This window comes from Suncus etruscus, chromosome 2 (assembly GCF_024139225.1).
Source record: "Suncus etruscus isolate mSunEtr1 chromosome 2, mSunEtr1.pri.cur, whole genome shotgun sequence".
In the NCBI taxonomy this organism is placed as follows: Eukaryota; Metazoa; Chordata; class Mammalia; order Eulipotyphla; family Soricidae; genus Suncus; species Suncus etruscus.
The window spans coordinates 99,184,205-99,206,349 of record NC_064849.1 but is presented as its reverse complement, the minus strand read 5'-3'; positions in this window follow the sequence as shown (position 1 = coordinate 99,206,349).

The following is a 22,145-nucleotide window of genomic DNA, read 5'->3' as shown; positions in this document are numbered from 1 at the left end:
GATGGAACTATCGTGTAGCAGAAGTTACTGGTGGCAGATGACTCCCAAAACTCTATAATAAAAGGATTTGGGCTGCCTTTTTGCTCTCTTGGGTGACTTGTGTTGGAGAGGAAACCAGCTTCCATTTTTTTTGGAGTATTTTAGACAGCTGTCTGGAGATTTCACATGGAGAGAATTTGGGGCCTTAATCAAAGACCAGCACACCAAGTGATCTCCCTTGGAAGTGGAGTCTCGTCTTAGTTGAGCCTTCAGATGACTGTAGCCTTATCAGAGAGAAATAGAATCACTCAACTGAGGAAACTTTGATTTTCTAATCTACAAAATATATAAGCAATAAGCAATTAAGTCACTAAATGTTGGCAGACACATTTTCTAGAACACTAATATTTCTTTAAATTTCCAAGAATTTTCTACCTTAAGAGCATTAAACTTTGAAAGATAATGGAAATGGAATATAATTGGGAGAGATGGAAGTGGCATAAGCTTGCCCAATAAAATGAATCAAATAAGCTGCGCTATGAACAGAGTTTGTGACTCATTCATCCCATACCTTAAGTTTCAGTCTTGCAAAACACTATAATTTGATAAAACTTTATTAAAAAATAATCAGTCTCAAAAGAACTGAGCTTCATAAGATACAGTATCATTTCTTTGCATTTACCCAAAGTGTCCCAAAACTCTATTTAGAAAAGACATTTGGGGCCGGAGAGATAGCATGGGGGTAAAGCATTAGCCTTTCATGCAGGAGGTCATCGGTTCAAATCCCGGGGTCCCATATGGTCCCCCGTGCCTGCCAGGAGCAATTTCTGAGCCTGGAGCCAGGAATAACCCCTGAGCACTGCTGGGTGTGACCCAAAAACCACAAAAAAAAAAAAAAAAAAAAAAAGAAAAGAAAAGACATTTGCACTCCTTTGCTCATTGCAACACCATTCAGAATAGTCCGAATCTGAAAACAACTTGTGTTTATATTGGATATAGATACTGGATATAGAAACTGTGGTGCATATACAAAATGGGATACTACTCAGCTATAAGGAAAGACAAAAGTCATGCAAGTTGCTGCAATGTAAATGGATCTGGAGTGCATCATGCTGGATAAAATAAGTCAGAAGGAGAAAAATAACTATTTCTTTCACATGTTCTATATAAAGAAACAGAATAAAGGAATATTAAATGGACAAGGACAACAAAGTCCGAGAACTGGTCTACAGAACTGGGCTTATCATGGTTCGGGATGTAGTGGAGACTATGGGGAAGCAATATGGTGGAGTGTGGTAGTATGCATGCAGAAACATTGCATGCACAAAACATTATTAAGAGTATTGCAAATTATTGTATCTAAAAATATAAGTAGAATAAATAAAAATAAACAACTAAGATATGTCACATAAAATGTATAGGAGCTTATTAATAAAAGTAGCTTATTTTTTAATGCTATAATCAGCATGAAGGGAATTATTGCAGGCAAATTTTAAAGTTTAAATAGAAAATTGAGATTTCCTGATCTAGGGATAAGGATCTGAGTTTTATAGTTCTTGCTTGGATTTTATTTAAGAGGTGCAATTTAGATTTAGAATACTTTCTGTTGACTTCCACAAAACCAATAATTATGGAGCTGCTCAAAGGAACAGTTATCTCTACTGTATGAAATTTAAGATGTCTTCCTTCCTTCCTTCCTTCCTTCCTTCCTTCCTTCCTTCCTTCCTTCTTCCTTCCTTCCTTTTCCTTCCTTCCTTCCTTCCCTTCCTTCTTCTCCTTCCTTCCTTCCTCCTTCCTTCCTTCCTTCCTTCCTTCCTTCCTTCCTTCCTTCCTTCTTCCTTCCTTCCTTCCTTCCTTCCTTCCTTCCTCTTTCCCTCCCTCCCTCTCTCCTTCCTTCTCCCTCCTCCCTCCCTCCCTCCCTCCCTCCCTCCCTCCCTCCTTCCTCCTTCCTTCCTTCCTTCCTTCCTTCCTTCCTTCCCTCCTTCCTTCCTTCCTTCCTTCCTTCCTTCCTTCTTCTTCCTTCCTTCCTTCCTTTCCTTCCTTTCCTCCCTTCCCTTCCTTTTCCTTCCCTTCCTTTTCCTTTCCTTCCCTTTCTTTTCTTTCCCTTCCCTTCTTTTCCTTCCTTCCTTCCTTCCTTCATTTTTTCCTCCCTCCCATTCTCCTTTCTTTGTTCCTCCTACCTCCCTTTACTTTTTAATCTCTGCGTCTCATTTCTTTCTCCCTATCTCTCCTTCCCTTATTCCCTCCCTCCCTTTCCTTTCTTTCTCCCTCCCTCTTTTCTTCCTTTCCTTTCCCTCCTCTTCACCCTCTTCCTCCCTCCCTCTTCACCCTCTTTCTCCTCCCTCTTCTCCTTCCTTCCTTCCTTCCTTCCTTCCTTCCTTCCTTCCTTCCTTCCTTCCTTCCTTCCTTCCTTTCTTCTTCTTTCTTTCTTTCTTTCTTTCTTTCTTTCTTTCTTTCTTTCTTTCTTTCTTTCTTTCTTTCTTTCTTTCTTTCTTTCTTTCTTTCTTTCTTTCTCTCTCTCTTTCTTTCTTTCTTTCTTTCTCTCTCTTTCTCTCTTTCTTTCTTTCTTTCTTTCTTTCTTTCTTCTTTCTTTCTTTCTTTCTTTCTTTCTTTCTTTCTTTCTTTCTTTCTTTCTTTCTTTCTTTCTCTCTCTCTCTTTTCTTTCTTTCTTTCTTTCTTTATTTCTTTCTTTCTTTCTTCCTTCCTTTCTTTCTTTTTCTCTTTCTTTCTTTCTTTCTTTCTTTTTTTTCTCTCCCTCTCTCTTTCATTCTTTCTTTCTTTCTTTCTTTCTTTCTTTCTTTCTTTCTTTCTTTCTTTCTTTCTTTCTTTCTTTCTCTTTCTTTCTTCCTTCTTTTTCTTTCTTTCTTTCTTTCTTTCTTTCTTTCTTTCTTTCTTTCTTTCTTTCTTTCTTTCTTTCTTTCTTTTCTTTCTTTTCTTTCTTTCTTTCTTTCTTTCTTTCTTTCTTTCTTTCTTTCTTTCTTTCTTTCTTTCTTTCTTTCTTTCTTTCTTTCTTTCTTCTTTCTGAAAAGCTGATATATTGTGAAATGTTAACCTTTGGTCTTCTTATGAAGCATTTGGTTTGTTCATAAAATATAGTTCTATTCTCAGAGAGAAATAATTACAAATGTGTTCATCTATTTGACATTCTCTAAAGCTCTGAGCTTTAATTCTCACCTTTGACTCCTGTATGACCTGAGATGCTTATCTTAGATTCTTGGATATATTTTAAAGAAAGAGATTCTTTAGTCGGGACAGTTTTCATTACTAGTGTGTCATTTTTTAGGATCTATTGTCTTTTTCTTATGGCCTTGAGCATAACTTACTAATGAGTGATGTAGCTTCTTGACCTATTAGGCCATGGAATGTGAAAAAGGCTTTTCCTTTTCTTACATGTTTCAAGCCATTCTTCATATTTTTATAATATCTTAAAGAAAGCATTCTTTTCTGCATAGAAGCTCCTTTGATTTCTTTAAAAGCATGCTCTAATATGCTGTGGCTCTTGTTTATAAGAACCTTCTTTTTCTTAATATCAAGTCTAAACTTTTTCTTCCACAATTGAAGACTTTTTCTCCCGTTTTTTGAAATTGCAAGTGATTCCCTTGTCTCTCTGATGACTAAACTTTATACTTAGTAGCTAGAATGTCAAACAAACATTAATCTTCTCTTCTGAATTTTTATAGACAGAAAAATGCCCAAAAGCAATTTAGCTTTAGACAGCAAAAGTATTTGTAATGTTAGTTAACATCTGATTTATTTTCTCAAATCATTCCGGATTAAGCTTTATTTCTTACACATGTATGCATCTTAAGAAAGTACCCTAAAAATTTGAAAATCATTCCTTCCTCTGACATTTTATTTAAAATCATGTCTCTCCCTTTTTTAGCCTTCTACTATAAAAAGAATACTTACATATTTGAAAATTACTATATGTCTCAGCAATATATAATATATATATAATTGTTTTAAAATAATGTCTTCACAGATATGGTCTACTTTATGCCCCATTAATGTGCAAAAGATTCATACTTTCCAAGGAGTCTAATAAGGGGCAACAGTTTGCATCCAAGCAAATCTCCCTGTTTCCCCCACTTGACACAAATGCATATAAGTCTCACTGAAATTTCACCTTTGGAATGTAGCCCTTAGGGATAATTAGCTCAAGGTTTTTTTTTAAAATCTTGATCCCTTGGAATTTTTTAAATATATTTTTCTCATACTTTTATCACCAAACTATGTGGAGGGGGAGTTTTATACAAAGAACTAAAAATAGAGTGAACTAGTATATTGAGGCAGATGTCATTTATTTATATCAAATCATTTCACTCTTTACTCAAGAGTTTATTGAAATCTTGCCTTGAGCATAACATACTTTTTACTGGGGAAAATATAATGATGGATGATCTAAGCAGGGAATGATAATGAGGAAACACTTTTTAAATAAAGAGGAGGATGCGAGCCGGAGAGGTGGTGCAAGTGGTAAGGTGTCTGCCTTGTGTGTGCTAACCTAGGACGGACCTCAGTTCTATCCCCTGGCGTCCCATATGGTTCTTAAGCTAGGAGCATTTTCTTAGAGCATAGCCAGGAGTTACCCTTGAGCATCACTGGGTGTGACCCCAAAACAAACAAAAAAAGAGGAGGATAAAGGAAAAAAAGAGAAATACACACACAAACAGAGAGAGAGAGAGAGAGAGAGAGAGAGAGAGAGAGAGAGAGAGAGAGAGAGAGAGAGAGAGAGAGGAACAGAGTATGACTGAAACTCAGTAATGAACAATTTTGTAACCATAAATGTCATGGTGATTCAATCAAACAATTTATTGATTACAAAAATAGGAGAAGGGTTAACTATTAAAATATACTGTCATAAGAAGTTAGAAGAGATATAAAGATGAAAGGATTGAATGGAGGGCTGACCTTCATTTCTAGTTGGCTTGATTGTACCCTCCTTTAGTCTTTTTTAGCACGCAGTGGAAAGCTTAGTTTAGGTTGTTGGTTTGCTAGTCTGTGACCTTTACTGATCATTATGAGGAAAAGAATGGAGGATATTGGAAGACATAGATCCTATGGGAATGCAATATGGGACACTAAGAGCCCAGAGGACTGGATAAACAAAACTATAAATAACCTCACAATATCAGCAGTAGAAAGTCAAGTCAGAATTTAAAGGAAATACTCCAACATACCTCAGAAGATTGTTCTTGATGTTGATTGTTGCTATCAGCATTTGGAGTAGAAAATTCATAAAATTTTATGATTCTCAAGAGACTCAAACTACAATAAGCTTTACACAAAAGGAACCTACTACACTAGCAATCCAAAAGGCTAAGAATGGAGGTATGGGATGCATGCTGGGAACAGTGATGCAGGGAGGGCAACACTGGTGGTGGGAATTGCCCTAATTCACTGTCACTATGTACCTTATATATGATTGTGAAAGACTTGTAATTCACATTGGTCACAATAAAATTTATTAAAAATTTTTTATGATTCTCGGAGTAGGATTAATCTGGCTTTGAGAACCATGGCTTGTGATTTGGCGATGTAAAAGTTAAAGGAGAATAAACAAAGGAGTTGAGTGACTCAGAAAAGATAAAGTTCAAATGGTCTCTTGAAAGGATTAGTAATGATGATAAAGACAATGGTGGCAGATGACAGTCACTGACACAGAATTTTCTGTGTGTGTGTGTATCAGTCTTTCCTAAGTTATTACTTAGTCCTACAACACTGTGAGATTTCTTTATCTTCCTACTTCTCAGCTTAGAGAAGAAAATTGTCTAAGGTCAGAGATCTAGGAAACAGAGGTGACAGTATGTGAGTGAATTCAGGCATCCTAATTTGGACTTAATGTCCTATATACCAGTTAAAAAAAAGGCTGGTTAAATAGTAAGTAAATTATTCATACCTGCCAAAGGTTAGGGTTAGGGTTTGTAGAGAGTTGGAAGCTGGGGGCAATGGTGGAAGGAATGCTACACTGGTAGTGGGTCTGGTGTTGGAACATTGAATACTAGAAATAACTGTATTATGAACAACTCTGTAAACCACGGTGTTTAAAATAAAGAAATTTATTTTTAAAATTTTAAACTTTATATGTTGATATAATGCTCAGGAGTTACTCCTGGCTCTGCATTCAGAAATTGCCTCGGGCAGGCTGAGGGACCATATAGGATGCTGGGAATAGAACCGGTTCTCTCCCAGGTTGGTTGCATGTAAGGCAAAAGCCCTATCACTGTGCTATCACTATGGCCCCTAAAATAAAGAAATTTAATATATTAAAAAAGAAAGCTGTTTATACAGACTTTAAAATGTACCAGAAAAATAGGAATTTATGGTACTACTTTTAAAAGTAATATTATTAGCTATTTCTTATAAAATAATTTTGTATTCAGCTTCCAATCTGTGAGATGATTGCTTACTGATATAAATGTATATATTAAGTATAAATATCCTTAATGTCTGCTTGCAGAAGCAAGCTGTCATACTGAAAAGTTGTGTTATTGTTTCCAACTTATGATAGTAATGCAAATTACCGAATTTCATATTTATGGTACTTGAACAAATATAAGCATGTATGACTTATCAAACTTGTGACAGGCAAGAAAACAGGTTTGAGGTAAATATTGCTACTGGATGTAGCAACTGCTGTTAAAATATTTTAACACTTTCTCAAGTATGTCTGTTAGAATTGCATCTTATAAGATAGTCTTCTAATATGATAAGTAAAATTGAGGGAGGAAAGCCATAAAATAAAGGTTTTGTAATTTTTGATTTGCTGTCATATTAAAATATATATACTTAAAGCAGTTTAATTTCGGGGGGGGTTAGGTAGGTGGGCCATACCTGACAGTGATTAGGGTTTACTCCTATATCTATAATAATAGTAACTCTTGGTGGAGCTCAGAAATCCATATGTGGTGCTGAGGATGAAACGGGAATTGCTTAATGCAAGGCAAATGTCTTAACCATTGTACTATCTTTCCAGTCCTGTATTAAGTGATAGTTTACACTAGTTTACTGTTTTAACCAGGGCTATACTGTTGTTGTTGTTGTTTTTTTTTTTTTTTTTTTTTGATTTTTGGGCCACACCCGGTAATGCTCAGGGGTTACTCCTGGCTATGTGCTCAGAAGTTGCTCCTGGCTTGGGGGACCATATGGGACACCGGGGGATCGAACCGCCGTCCGTCCAAGGCTAGCGCAGGCAAGGCAGGCACTTTACCTTTAGCGCCACCACCCGGCCCCTATACTGTTGTTTTAAAACACTTTTTTGGAAAAATATTGGTTCTTGAGCCTGGAAACCAGTATGGTTAGCATTATGCTCTTTTTTTTTTTTTTAAAAAAAAAGAGAAATCAAGGTTGTTTTATATAATTTTAATTTGTGTTATATGTTCCAGAATTAAGTACCCTAATATTAGATTATAGATATTACTTATATAAAAGATCAGATAATGTTTGGTTTACAATAAAAATATAGTCATGTTTTACTTAATTTTATAATTATAGTAATAATGTTTAATCCAATTTGTATAGTATTCTATAATTACATTATTAAAATTGTTTATGGTTTTAGAAGTATGGTTATAATAAAGTTAAAATTTTTGATACTATATCAAAACTTAGTAGTCATGTTTTTAAACATGAAGATGTAGCTTGAGTTCTTTTGGAAGCAAAGCCCAAGACTAAGGCTTATAAGATGGTAGTTTATTTCAGAAATGATTCCTGGAGTGGAACAGGGAGAGTAAAACAAATGAGCAGGAAAAGTCAATATAAGAATATAATACTGATTTGGAAGCCACTGTATGAAGATATAACTTAATCTTTCTGGAGAATTCTGAGTAGCCTTTTAAAAGATGTCTCACAGGGGCCAGAGTGATAGTACAATGGTAGGGTGCTTGTCTTGCATGCTGCTGATCTGGGTTGAATCCTTGGCATTCCAATGGTCCTGTGTCCCCACCAGGAGTAATTTCTGAGTGCAGATTCCAGGAGTAATCCCTGAGCATTGCCAATGTGGCCCCAAAACAGACAAAAATATCTCAGAGTATTGACTGAGACAGTATTTGGCAAAAATATGGTATATAGGACAAATCTGGCTGATCACTTTTCTAAATAAAGCTTTTCTAGAATAGTTATATCACCCAGGCATGCATTTTCTACAGCTGAACTCAAACTATGAGGTACACTTGTGTGGTTCCAACAGAGACTATATAGAAAGTGTAAATTATATTTCATTTGTCTTTCTATAGGCCAAGTTTGTCTCTGGAGGATGAAATAAGAAACCATTTATTGGTGGGGAGTTGCCAACCGGAGCCCGTGGAGCATGCCTATCCAGGGGAGCCGTGAGTTACTGGGACAGGGCAGAGGGAGTGTGGGGAGTCGTCGACCATAGCGCATGGAGGGCGCCTATTCAAGGGAGCCATGAGCCCCAGAGACAGGCCAGGGGAGGGCGGGAAGGCCGCTGACCCAAGCGTGAGGTGAGCGCCCACCCAAAGGAGCCCACTCTTTGACATAGCACGGGAAGCCCAGGGGACCCTAGGTCTGTGAGGCTGGGGAGAAAGGCCAGTGGGAGCACTTGTGGGGATTGCCAACTCATCAATCTATTATACACAGCTCAGGGAGACAGAGAGTCAGGAGGACCAGTGACTAGAGGGGCAAGAAGGAAGCACAGGTTGGCTCCCAGGTGGGGAGGGCTAGTGATCTAGGCTCAATGGCGACCTCTACCATTGTGTCCAGGAGTGAACCTGCACTGTCTGGCAGGAAGGGGGTGGCGATAGACCAGACGAGAGAAGGACCAAAACTCAGTGACATCACCCAACATACTCACATAGAGCCACAACCCGAAAAGGAACCCAGCCCCACGCCACAGGTGGCAAAAGCGGGCTGAAACCTGAAGGCACTGCACTTCAAGCCAAACCAATAAATGCAAAGAAAGATGGGTAAACCAAGGAAAACATTAACAACAGGGGAGATGGAGAGAAATCAGAACAAGTTTCCAAGTCCACCAAAATGCACAGACCCAAGAGAGGAAGACCTAAAAGCAGCCATGAGAATAGAATAGAATTCCAAGCCATGCTAGAAGAAATGAAAGACACACTGGCCAGAGATTACAAGACATCAATAGATGAACAAATGAACCAACTTAAACAAGAATTGCTACAAAATATGAAAGACTCCATACAAACATAATTAAATGAAATACGTAAAACCGTAGAAAGCCAGAAGAGCAGAATCACATAGCTCGAGAATCACATAGAACAACTCAAAGATAAAATGCAAACAAAAGACAATAAAGAAGCCAACAAAGAAATAGAAGATAAAGCACTGGAAGTAAAAAAAAAAGCACAAACAATTTTTCTTATTTATCTACTCTTTGCCGATCTCTTTGTTTTGGTGTGGATATTGAAGTTGCTGTCTCCATTTATATTTAATTTTTCTTCTTTTCTTTTCTTTCTTTATGTGCTCTGCCACGTTTTTTTTTTTATCTCAAGACAATGGCTTTTATGTGGTGCTTATCTTTATTGTTGGAGTGCTCACTGGACATTTTATTTGACACCTCTTTTTGTACTGTTGTGGTATTTCACCTTCTTTTTCCCCTTCATCTCTCCAACCTAGGATGAAAGCCTCCATAAGGACTCTGCCCATTTTTGGCGTATTTGATTTTTTCCCCAGTTTATTACTTTTCTCTCTTCAAACAAAATCACATAACTTGAACTATCTAGTCCCGCCTCCCAATTAGAGAGGGAAATAAGGCAGGTACCAAAACCAAACAGGGGTAGGACCACTAAGTAATAAACTAGGCACAGAGGGGACCACTTATTCTGGCAGCCCTGGGGGTGAGGGAGGAGGATATGGGAGGTAGGATGGGAATAGAGATGGAGGGAGGGCAATTCAGTGATGGGAATTCCCCTGATTTTATGTTAATATGTATCTAAAATATTATTGTCAATAATATGTAAGCCACTGTGATCAAAATAAAAATTATATTTATTAAAAAATAAAAAAAGAGGGACTCTGCTGGAACTCAGATGCCAGCACCTCTATCTGCCTGTCTTCTGTGCTGTGCTGCATTCTCGGTCTAATTTCATCCTGTGTGTGGCTAATCTGCGGACAGCTAGCCTTCCCTGGAGGTGAGTTTACATGCCCAGAAAGAAAGGAGCTGCACATCATTTAGCCAATGAATACAACCACAACACGTAAAAAAAACCCACAATACAAGTGTTGCAATGGGGAAACAATGCAGGCCAGTGCCAGATATAGAGAATGAAGATGGCAACTCAGATGACCAGAACATGGCCAACCAACTAGTCATTCTCTCAGATAAGGAGTTTAGAGTTGCAATATGGAAGATATTCACAGAACCCAAAAAAAGTATAGAAAAGAACACTAATAAGAATCAAGAGAATAGGAAGATAGAAATCAGAAAACTCCAAACTGAAATTTCAGGTCAAATAACAGGTCTGAAAACTCAGTAGATGAGTTGAAGAAAAACATGGATGAGCTTTCTCATGGGTTAACAGCAGCTGAGGATAGAATTAGTACACTGGAAGATGAGATGAATAACAACTCCATACAGCAGAAGAGACTGGAAAAAGCCTTAAAGCAAATGATCAAACAATGGAAAAATTACTCAAAGAATGGAAACAGGTGAAAATAGAAGTCTATGATAAGCTCAGCAGAAACAACATAAGAATCATTGGAGTCCCAGAGACCAAGAAAGAAAATATCTAGGAAGAATCATTATTAAAGAGAAACTACCAGAGCTAAAGAATACATGCAATCAAATCCTGCATGCCCTAAGAGTACCAACTAAAATAGACCTCAGAAAAAACACCCCAAGACACATCCTACTCACTATGATGAACCCCATAGATACAGAATTCTGAACACAGCAAGATCAAAAAAAGAAATTACATTCAAGGGAACATCCTTGAGATATACCTTAGACCTGTCACAAGAAACACTCAAGGCCAGAAGGCAGTGGTGGGACATAGTGACAAAACTCAATGAAATAAATGCTTCGCCTAGAATACTGCACCCAGCAAAACTCACTTTCAGGTTTGAAGAAAGAATACATGGTTTCACAGACAAACAACAGCTCAGAAACTTTACAGACTCAAAACCAGTCTTAAAAGAAAAACTGAAAGACCTACTTTAAGACAAGACTGACCAATAGAAACACCAAACTTCGATAGAAAAATGGCACTAAATCCCAGGACAATTCTTTGTCTCAATGTCAATGGACTAAATGCACCAGTTAAGAGACACAGAGTGGCTAAATGGATCAAAAACTCAACCCAACCTTCTGCTGCCTACAAGAAACGCACCTGAATAGTCAGAACAAGCATAGACTCAAAATAAAAGGCTGGGGGGAAATCATCCAAGCAAACAACACCCATAAAAAAGCTGGAGTGGCCATACTAATATCAGGTGATGCAAACTTTATACTCAGGAAATTTATAAGGGTCAAAGATGGACATTTTTTTTTAATCAAGGGATTGGTACAGCAGGAAGAAATCACTCTCCTAAACATATATGCACCGAATGATGGGCCAGCAAAATATTTAATACAATTGTTGACAAATTTGAAAAATAATATCAATAACAACACAATAATTGTGGGAGACCTCAATACAGCATTGTCAACCCTTGATAGGTCAACCAGACCGAAACCAAACAAGAATGTACTAGACCTGAAAAGAGAAATAGAAAAAAGAGGCCTAGTAGATATATACAGGACACTCCACCCCCAGAAACCCGGATACACATTCTTCTCTAATGTACATGGGACATTCTCCAGGATAGATTACATGCTGGCACATAAAACATACCTCCATAATATCAAGAGGATAGAAATTTTTCAGGCTACCTTCACTGACCACAAGGCCCTGAAATTATATGTGAACTACAAAGGGACACAGAAGAAAAACTTTAATACCTGGAAGTTAAACAGCCTAATACTGAATAACCAGTGGGTCCGAGATGAAATCAAAGAGGAAATCAAAACCTTCCTGAAAACAAATGACGATAGAGACACAAACTATCAGAACTTATGGGACACAGCAAAAGCAGTACTAAGATGAAAATTTATAGCTTTGCAAGCACACATCAAGAAAGAAGGGGCATACCTGAATAGCTTAATGACGCAGCTCATAGAATTAGAAAGTGCTCAACAAAAGGAACCAAAAATAGGGAGACAGAAGGAAATAGCAAAGCTGAGAGCAGAAATCCAAAAGATCAAAGAAAGCAGCAGTTGGTTCTTTGAAAAAATAAACAAGATTGATAGACCACTGGCAAAACTAACAAAGAACGAGAGAGAGAAAATTGATAACTCGTATTAGGAATGGAAAAGGAGAGATCACTACTGATATGGCAGAGATTCTAACGGTACTCAGAAACTACTTTGAGAAACTCTATGCCACTAAAAATGAGAACCTGGAAGAAATGGATAAATTCTTGGACTATTATAATCTTCCATGGTTGAATGAAGAGGATGCAGCATATCTAAAAAATCCGATCACTACTGAGGAAATTAAGACAGTAATCAAATGTCCGTCCAAAAACAAAAGCCCAAGCCAGATGGATTCACTAATGAATTCTTTCAAACCTTTCAAGAGGAACTACTACCAATCCTGGCAAGACTCTTTCATGAAATCGAAGAAATGGAAACACTTCCAAATAGCTTTTATGAAGCCAACATCACCTTGATACCTAAACCAGACAGAGATGCTACGAAAAAAGAAAATTACAGACCAATATCACTGATGAACACAGATGCAAAGATCCTCAATAAAATCCTGGCAAATAGGTTTCAATACCTATTTAAGAAGACCATCCACTATGACCAAGTAGGTTTCATCCCAGGAATGCAAGGATGGTTTAACATCCGTAAATCTATCAACATAATACACAACAAGAATATACAACAAGAAAAATAAAAATTACATGATCATATCAATAGATGCAGAGAAAGCATTTGATAAGGTCCAACACCCATTCTTGAGCAAAACTCTCAGCAAGATGGGAATGAAAGGAACCTTTCTGAATATAGTTAAGGCCATCTACCACAAGCCAGAGGCAAATATGCTCAATGGAGAAAAACTAAAAGCTTTCCCTCTAAATTCTGGCCCAAGATGGGGTTGTCCTCTCTCACCACTCCTATTCAACATAGCACTGGAAGTTCTTGCTATAGCAATTAGGAAAAAAAAGATATCAATGAATCCAGATATGAAAGGAAGAAGTCAAGCTCTCGCTGTTTGCAGATGACATGATACTCTACTTAGAAAACCCCAAAGACTCTACCAAAAAGCTTTTAGAAACAATGGACCCATATAGCGAGGTGGCAGGCTACATAAGTAACACACAAAAATCAATGGCCTTCCTATACACCAATAGTAATAAGGAAGAAATGGACTTTAAGAAAACAACCCCATTCACAATAGTGCCACACAAACTCAAATATCTTGGAATCAACTTGACTAAATATGTGAAGGACCTATACAAAGAAAACAATAAAACTCTGCTCCAAGAAATAAGAGAGGACACACAGAAATGGAAACGCATATCCTGCTCATGGATTGGCAGGATTAACATCATCAAAATGGCAATACTCCCCAAAGCATTGTACAGATTTAATCTGATCCCTCTAAAAATACCCATGACATTCTTCAAAGAAGTGGATTAGACATTTTTGAAATTCATTTGGAACAATCAACACCCTAGAATAGCTAAAGCAATCATTGGGAAAAAGAATATGGGAAGAATTACTTTCGCCAACTTTAAACTTTACTACAAAGTGATAGTTATCAAAACAGCATGGTATTGGAATACAGACAGGACCTCAGATTAGTGGAATAGTCTTGAATACTCTGAGAATGTTCCTCAGATATACAATCACCTAATTTTTGATAAAGAAGCAAGAAATCCTAAATGGAGCAAAGAAAGCCTCTTCAACAAGTGGTGTTGGCACAACTGGCTAGCCACTTGCAAAAAATTGAACTTAGACCTCCAGTTAACCTCATGTACGAAGGTAAAATCCAAATGGATTAAAGACCTCGATATCAGATCTGAAACCATAAGATATATACAACAACACGTAGGCAAAACACTCTAGAAAATTGAGACTAAAGGTATCTTCAAGGAGGAAACTGCACTCTCCAAGTAAGTGAAAGCAGAGATTAACAGATTGGAATATATTAAGCTGAGAAGCTTCTGCTCCTCAAAGGAAATAGCGCCCAGGATACAAGAGCCACCCACTGAGTGGGAGAAACTATTCACCCAATACCCATCAGATAAGGAGCTAATCTCCAAAATATACAAGGCACTGACAGAACTTTACAAAAAATAAAACCATCTAATCCCATCAAAAAATGGGGAGAAGAAATGAACAGACACTTTGACAAAGAAGAAATACAAATGGCCAAAAGACACATGAAAAAATGTTCCACATCACGAATCATCAGGGAGATGCAAATCAAAACAACTATGAGATACCACCTCACACCACAGAGAATGGCACACATCACAATAAATGAGAACAAACAATGTTGGCGGGGATGTGGAGAGAAAGGAACTCTTATCAACTGCTGATGGGAATGCCATCTAGTTCAATCTTTATGGAAAGCGATATGGAGATTCCTCCAAAAACTGGAAATCGAGCTTCCATATGATCAGCTATGCCACTCCTAGGAATATACCCTAGGAACACAAAAATACAATATAAAAATCCCTTCCTTACACCTATATTCATTTCAGCACTATTTACCATAACAAGACTCTGGAAACAACCAAGTTACCCTTCAACAGACGAACGGCTAAAGAAACTGTGGTACATATACACAATGGAATATTATGCAGCTGTCAGGAGAGATGAAGTCATGAAATTTTCCTGTACATGGATGTACATGGAATCTATTATGCTGAGTGAAATAAGTCAGAGAGAGAGAGAGAAAAATGCAGGATGGTCTCACTCATCTATGGGTTTTAAGAAAAATGAAAGACATTCTTGCAATAATAATTTTCAGACACAAAAGAGAGTGGGGCTGGAAGTTTCAGCTCACCACAAACAGAGATGAGTTTTGTTAGAGAAATAACTACATTTCGAACTATCCTCATAATGAGAATGTATGTAGGAAATAGAAAGCCTGTTTAGAGTACTGGCAGGGGTTGGGTGGAGAGCAGGGAGACTTGGGACATTGGTGATGGGAATGTTGCACTGGTGATGGGTGGTGTTCTTTACATGACTGAAACCCAAACAACACAATCATGTATGTTATCAAGGTGTTTAAATAAAAATATATTAAAAAAGATATATAGCAGATATTGAATGCTTGTTAATCCTTACAGAATAAATTAATGAAAATTTAACCAAATTTAACCAAATTTAACCAAAGCAGAAATTGGTTCTTTGAAAAAATAAACAAGATTGATAGACCATTGGCAAAACCCACAAAGAAAAAGAGAGAAATTTGATAACCCATATTAGAAATGAAAAGGTGGAGATTACTATAGATATTGCAGAGATTCAAAGGGTAATCAGAGACTACTTTGAGAAACTCTAGGCCACCAAATATGAGAATCTGGAAGAAATGGATAAATTCTTGGACTCTTATAACCTTCCGCAATAGATTAAGGAGGATGTAGCGTATCCAAACACCCCCATCACTAATGAGGAAATTAAAATGGTATTCAAATGTCTGCCACAAAACAAAAGCCCAGGCCCAGATGGATTCACTAACAAGTTCTTTCAAACCTTTCAAGAGGAACTACTACCAATCCTGGTCAGGCTCATTCATGAAATTGAAAAAAGGCTACACTTCCAAATAGCTTTTATGAAGCTAACATCACCTTGATACCAAAACCAGACAGATACTGCCTAAAAAGAAAATTACAGACCAATATCCCTGATGAACACAGATGCAAAGATCCTCATACATATTCTGGAAAATAGGATCTAATGCCTCATCAAGAAGATCATTCATTATGATCAAGTAACTTCATCCCAGGAATGTAAGGTTGGTTTAACATCCATAAATCTATCAACATATAACACAACATCAAAAACAAGAAAAATAAAAATCACATGATCATATCAATAGACACAGAGAAAGCATTTCCTAAAGCCCAACACCCATTCTTGATTAAAACTCTCAGCAAGATGGGAACAAAAGGAGTCTTTCTCAATATAGTTAAGGCCATCTACCACAAGCCAATTACAAATATTATCCTCAATGGAGAAAATATAAAAGACTTCTCTCTAAATTCTGGTACAAGACAAGGCTGTCCTTTCTCACCACTCTTATTCAACGTAGTGCTGGAAGTACTGGCTATAGCAATTAGGCAAAGAAACAAAATCAAGAGAATCTAGATAGGAAAGAAAGAAGGCAAGCTCCTACTATTTGCAGATGACATGATACTCTACTAAGAAAACCCTAAAGACTATCAAAATGCTTCTAGAAACAATAGACTCATATAGCAATGTGGAAAGCTACAAAATTATCACACAAAAATCAATGGCCTTTTTAAACACCAATAATGATAGGGAAGAAATGGCTATTCAGAAAACAACCCCATTCATATTATTCATATAACCCTATTCATATTATTCATATTATAATAATAATATAAATTACTTATATTATTTGACTAAAGATGTGAAGGACCTATACAAATAAAACTATAAAACCCAAGAAATGAGAAAGGACATGCGGAAATGGAAACACATACCCTGCTCATGGATTGGCAGGATTAACCTCATTAAAATGGCAATATTCCCCAAAGCATTGTACAGATTTAATGCAATCCCTCTAAAGATACCCATGACATTATTCAAGAATTGGATCAGACACTTCTTAAATTCATTTGAAAAAAAAAAAAGAAAAATATCGTTGAGTAGCTAAAGCAATACTTGGGAAAAGGAATATGGGAAACATTACTTTCCCCAACTTTAAACTGTATTAAGAAGCAATAGTTATCAAAACAGCCTCATATTGGAATATGGATAGATTCTCAGATCAGTGGAATAGGATTGAGTACTTAGAAAATATTCCCCAGACATACAATCACTTAATGTTTGATAAAGTTGTAAGAAATATTAAATGGAGCAAGGAAAGCGTCTTCAATAAGTGGTTTTGGCACAACAGGTTAGCCAATTGCAAAAAAGCAAACTCAGACCCCACCTAACACCACATACCAAGGTAAAACCCAAATGGATTAAATACCTTGATATCAGACCTGAAACCATAAGATATACAGAAGACGTAGGTAAAACACTCCATGACTTTGAGATTAAAGGTATCTTTAAGGAGGAAACAGCACTCTCCAAACAAGTGGAAGTGGAGATAAACAGATGGGAATATAGTAAGCTGAGAAGCTTCTGCACCTCAAAGTAAATATTGTTCAGTCTACATGAGCCACCCAATGCATTGGAGAAACTATTCACCCAATACCCATCAAATAAGGGGCTAATATCCAAAATATACAAGGCACTGATAGAACTTCAGAAGAATAATACATCTAATGTCATTCAAAAATAGGGAGAAGAAATGAACAGACACTTTGTCAAAGAAGAAATACAAATAGCTAAAGACACATGAAAAAATGCTCCACATCACTAATCCTCAGGAAGATGCAAATCAAAACAACTATGAGGTACCATCACATGCCACAGAGATTGGCACACATCACAAAGAATGAGAATAAGCAGTACTGGTGATTTTGTGGAGAATAAGAAACACTCATTCACTGCTGGTGGGAATGCCATCTAGTCCAACCTTTATGGAAAGCTGTATGTAGATTCCTTCCAAAACTGGAAATTGAGCTCCCATATTATCCAGCTATATCACTCCTAGGGATACACCTCTAGGCCTAGGAACACAACATACAATACAAAAATCCCTTCCTCACACCTATATTTATTTCAGAACTATTTACAATAGCCAGACTCTGGAAACAACCAAGATGCCCTTCAACAGATGAATGGCTAAAGAAACAGTAGTGATATACACAATGGAATATTATTTAGCCATCAAGAGAGATGAAGTCATGAAATTTTCCTATACATGGATGTACATGGAATCTATTATGCTGAGTGAAATAAGCCAGACAGAAACACAGAATAGTCTCACTCATCTATGGGTTTTAAGAAAAATAAAAGACATTTTTGCAATAATTCTCATAGACAAAGAGAGGAGGGCTGGAAGGTCAAGCTCACTATATGAAGCTCACCACAAAGAGTGGTGAGTGCAGTTAGAGAAATAACTACACTGAGAACTATCCTAACAATGAATGAGAGAAGTAGAAAGCCTGTCTAGAGTACAGGTGGGGGTGGGGTGGGGAGGAGGGTGATTTGGAACATTCGTGGTGGGAATGTTGCACTGGTGAAGGGGGTGTTCTTTACATGACTGAAACCCAACCACAATCATATTTGTAACCAAGGTATTTAAATAAAAATATTAATAAAAATGAAAGGTAGATTCTTATTAGTAATATGTTCATTTGTTGAGTTTTTAAATTATATTCCTCCATTGATTTCTCACCCAATCTCTCATTTGATAGCTTTGTTGTGAATCTTATGGGCTTTACTTGTACATAAGATCCTTTTTGAACTTGTTGATTTTAATATTTTTTAAATCTATATTCAGGTTTGTCATTTTGGGTACAATATATTTTGGGATTTTCTTCATTGACTATTTTTGCCGACCCACTGGCATTCTTTATATTGGTGCCTGTATTCCTCAAAGCTGAGAAATTATTATTATTTTTTGGCCACACCCGGTTACACTCAGGGATACTCTTGGCTATGCACTCAGAAATCGCTCCTGGCTTAGGGGACCATATGGGATGCTGGAGGATTGACCAGTGGTCCGTCCTAGGCTAGCGCTTGCAAGGCAGACACCTTATGCCCTGCACCACCTCTCAGGCCCCAAAGCTTAGAAATTCTTATCAATAATGATTTCTCCTCCTCCTCCTCCTCCTCTTTCTTTTTCTTCCTCCTCCTTTGTCTTCTCTTCTTTCTCTCTTCTTCCTTCTTCCTTCTCTTTTTCTTCCTCCTTCCTTCTTCCTTTTCTATTATTCTTTCCTCCTTCTTCTCTTCTTCCTTCTTTTATTCTTCATTCCTTCCTTCTTCCTTCTTTTCTTCTTTCTTCCCTCTTTTTTTTCTTTCATCCTCTCTTATTCTTTCTTCTTTCTGTTAATCTTCCTTCTTTTATTCTTTCTTCTGTCATTTCTTCCTTCCCCTCCTTCTCCTCTTCTTATTTTCTTTCCCCACCTCTTTCTTTTCCTCCTCCTTTATTTCTGCTTCCTTTTCCTCTTCTTTTTCATTAAGAAGAATTTATTGTTGTGGAGTGTGATAGAATGGAGTGTGATAGAAGGCTACAGTGGGCAGCAGAAAAGAGGAAGAGCTATTGTAATATATTTAACTATAATTTCTTCATACAATTTGTCTTTTTGTTCTTCAGAGACTGATGAATCTAATATTGATTCTTTTAAATTCATTCCATAGCTCTCTGGTATACTTTCCATTTTTTTGTCACACCTGGAGGCACTCAAGGGTTATTCCTGGCTCTGCGCTCAGAAATCAATCCTGGCAGGCACGGGGGACCATATGAGATGCTGGGATTTGAACCATCAGTCGTCCTGTATCTGCTGCGTGCAATGCAATCACCCTATCACCGTGCTATCTCTCTGACCCCTTTTTTTCTTTTATTTTTTCAGACTATTTTCTACCTTTCTGTTGTTTCCTAGCAGTTTCTTCCTTCTCATCTTGGAGATCCCCGTATTTTAATAATCTGTTATTATACTGCTGCTCAGAGCTTCTTTTGAGTTTATTTAATAAGTTGCTTTATTTATAGATCATGTATCACATAGTTGACAACATCATAGCACATTTGTTTCCAGGTAAGTGGTAATGAATCATTAAAAATAAACAAAAGAAAGAAAAAAAGAGGAAAGAAAAAAAGAGTATACAGTAAAAAGTAAATTTGTGAAGAAAATTTTATTAAGGAGGTCATTAAGACACTGTGAGAAGGCTTAGTAAACTTTTATTGCTAATTGACCATTTGGTTACTTTTTTGCTTTTGAAAGCTTCAGATACACATTTAACATCTAAATTGGTGTGTTCCTATGGGGACAACAGTATTAAAAAATTGGAGTTGTGGAGCCAGAGTGATAACATAGTGGGTAGGGCATTTGTCTTGCACACAGACCCTGAGCATCTCAGATGGTCCCCTGAGTCTGCCAGTACTTTCTAAGTTCAGAGCCAGGAGTAATTCCTGAGCACCACTTGATGTGCCCCCAAACCAAAAAAACCTTGGAATTGTCCAGGAATTCCAAGCATTATTGATGATACTATGCATTTTGTGGGGTCTGTATTTAGCAGTCAGGACTTCTGAAAGTATAAAAAGCTATGTGTGTGTTAATGGGGCCTGCACTCACTCCAGAAAGAGTCCAGGTGATGAAAGCACAAATACCAGCATACCTGGAATTTTGGTCGCATTAGTATCTCTGCAGAGAGCCTTAGAGAATGGTGAATTAAGACTATGGGCTAAGAGGTGATTGTGGGTTGTGGATGATGCAGGCATGGCCTTAACAGGGCAGAAATTTGGCCCACCCTCTCTTCCTGAGATTGTTTGCCTTCAGATGAGTGGTGTCACCATAATTTTTCACTGCTTGGTTGAACCTGGACATGCCCCCTGGACACTACCCTTGGACATGCCCCCTTGTCATGGCCCAAGTTAAAGGAAAAACTTGGACCTTTGCAAGGGGGCCCAGGATAGCAACCAGAGCAGTGTCTACGGGCTCTTCAGAAGCTGGAGATAAGACATCAGCTAGATGCTGCCTATTTTGTATCTATTCCCTTTTCTATCTTATACAAGGGCCTTTCCTGGCCTCCTCTGGCTGATCATAAATTTCCATCTATCTCTCTCTCCCTCTCTCTGAAACCCTTAGGCGGTGGCAGCAAGCCTCAGACTTTAGAAAGAATAAAAAAGATACTTGGTTTATCTCCTTCTCTTTCAGACTCAGGCAGGCAGGCAGTCACTATATGTTGGTGTCCCTAAGTGGGCAGCAGGCCCCACCCAAAAGCCAGGTCCTATGGGCCCCTGTAAGCCTCACAGCACTGGGCCTTGGCACCCTTGGGCTTCTGCAGAATGCAGCCCTGCAGCCCTGGCAGCCTTGGGCTTTTTTCAGAAGACAAGGCAACTATGTTTTGTCTCTATTCAGTTTTTAAATATCACTGACATCTCTTTATTCCTGCAATTTCTGATTGTAGTATTTTTCCACTTTGATTTATACTTTCTTTTACTTTGTTGACTATCTGTGCCATTGTTTCTTTCAGATTATTAAACATCCTCATGCTGTTTGAGAATTTTTTTTGTGTCGGTTGGTACTGTTTGTGCCTTTAGTGAGTGCATTTTCACTCAGTGAACTTGATGGATCTCTACATGTTTTTCCTATTAATTTTTATAGTGTTTTTGAAGTGCTAAGGGTGAGTGTTTGTCCTGGAAAATGTTGAGGGATTAGGCTGGACTCTGCTCTCTTCTTTTTCTGCTCATCTTCACTCAATGACAGAAAACATAACTGTGAATGTAATTTGCTGAATATATCTGCTATGTGTCTGCATATGAAGCCATAAGATTCAGAAAATCTGATGTGGGCCATTAATATGATCCATGTTGGGTGTGGAGGCTCATGGGAGTTTGTAAAGGAAGGACTCTGCCTGCCATTCTGGAGTAGTCCCAGTGATGTCATCTAGAGGCAAATTTCTCCTGAAATAGTGGAGCAGCAAGCAGAAGTTTTCAATTTTCTTTTCTTTCTTTCTTTCTTTCTTTCTTTCTTTCTTTCTTTCTTTCTTTCTTTCTTTTTCTTTCTTCTTCCTTTCCTTTCTTTCTTCTTTCTTTCTTTCTTTCTTTCTTTCTTTCTTCTTTCTTTCTTTCTTTCTTTCTTCTTTCTTTCTTTCTTTCTTTTCTTTCTTTCTTCTTTCTTTCTTTCTTTCTTTCTTCTTTCTTTCTTCTTTCTTTCTCTCTCTCTCTCTCTTTCTTTCTTTCTTTTCTTTCTTTCTTTCTCTCTCTTTCTTTCTTTCTTTCTTTCTTTCTTTCTTTCTTTCTTTCTTCTTTCTTTCTTTCTTCTTTCTTTCTTTCTTTCTTTCTTCTTTCTTTCTTTCTTTCTTTCTTTCTTTCTCTTTC